The sequence below is a fragment of the Limulus polyphemus genome, unplaced genomic scaffold (genome assembly GCF_000517525.1).
Source record: "Limulus polyphemus unplaced genomic scaffold, Limulus_polyphemus-2.1.2 Scaffold5098, whole genome shotgun sequence".
Classification (NCBI taxonomy): domain Eukaryota; kingdom Metazoa; phylum Arthropoda; class Merostomata; order Xiphosura; family Limulidae; genus Limulus; species Limulus polyphemus.
In genome coordinates, this window is record NW_013670708.1 from 47129 (window position 1) to 48985 (window position 1857).

Below are 1857 nucleotides of genomic sequence, written 5' to 3' on the forward strand. Positions count from 1 at the left end.
GTGATCCCACGCTACATCTTTAGGATTATTATACTAACACTCACTACACTTATAGGGTTTCACGGAACCCGCGTCACCAAAATGGAAATGGGCACACCGTAATCAAACTATTCTATTTGGATAAATGCATTTTGGTTTTTATGACTCCTACTTCAAGAAATCAAGCGTGACGTGGCACACACTGACTTTTATATAGGTTAGATATAGTCATGGCACAATATAATATAGATGGCGTACGACAGAAACAGATGTAGCAAAGATAAATATTTATGTTGTATATCACATTTCTTTTAAGAATTTTATGACACGATAAATGAGGTCAAGAGAATAGTTGTTAAGCTTAAGTTTTGCAGAATTTAATAGGTAACGAACCCATAAAGAAGACATTTTTTCACATACTTTTAACCCCGTATACAGGACACAACCTATCTGCTTTAGAAGGTACATGAATATCACATTTTGAAAACTAAATAGTTTATAGGTATCGAATTAAAGCTATATATTAAAATGTGAGAAAAGGTCGTTTAGAAGTCGACTTTCTAAAAATAATTCAAAGGTATTGGATTACAGCTATGGACTCGTATATTTTTAAAATATGTATTTGGAATTAAAATAATAATAAAACGAGTCTGCAAACAGAAACTGAACGGGCATGAAGTTGCAACTTTATCATCGGGTAAAGTAATATTTCTTCTAGTTGTACATTTTGATAAAAGCATTGAGATAACTCGGTCGATTCTTATTACAACATAGCTCGAAATATTCTTTGATTTATGAATTAATAAGCACGTACATGCAAGTATTTACACTATGAGTGTGATGTACATCGTACTTAATTATAGTATTTTGGCACTTGTGTATAAAGTTAAAATCATAAATAATATTCAACGTTAAACTGGTACACAATTAAAAACATTTTATTTAGGCCTATCTATGGCCTTCGTAAAGTTGACGACTCTATATACATCGTACTTCTTACTTAGGGCGACATCTATATTTTAGTGAAAGTCTTGGAATATTGAATTTTTTAAGGCTGTTTTCTTTGACCTCCATTACCTATTTTGGTTATAAATTTCACGTGACTTTTGAATCTGTGTTGTTCTTTTAAGCAGGGAAACAAATCATTTAATTAATGCGGTGTTAAAACACCGAATCTATGATTATGGGATTATTATAAATATTTCGAAATTACGAAGAGAAGCGCTGTGTATTTTGTTGTTTCTTTGGTGCAGGTCGGCGCCATGCGCACTTTTTTGTCTTTGAAAAATAATTACAAATTTTTGGTAACTTTGTAAGTTGTTATTAATATTTCTAAATATTGTATTATAAAAGTTTGTGCACATGTAAACAGATCCACCTTTAAGGATTTCATCTTTAATTCTATGAAATATCATTATGGATTCCAATTGTTACATCGAGTTCGAATCTTGTCACCGAACATGCTTGCCCTTTCAGTCGTGGTGGCATCATAAGGTTATGGTCAATCGCACTTTTCGTTGATAAAAGAGTAGTCCAAGAGTTGGTAGTGGGTGGTGTTGACTGGCTGCCTTCCCTCCAGTCAATCACTTCTAAATTAAGGACGGCGAGCACGGGCCCAGGGGAAAACATCCTCGCCGAGCTCCCTTTCTCTCTCTCTCTCTCTTTTTTTTTTTTAACATTTTAAAGAACATATTAAAGACAACATTCTAAATTAGGACAACAACGATCTCATAAACAAGACAAAATTATAGCAGCAGCCGTTTTTACTTCACAGTATAAACATAAAAAGGTTAATAAAGTAACAACAAATATCTATTAACTTTATAAAGTAACAAATATATCTTAATTATTACTCAAATTATTATTTCAGTCATTCTT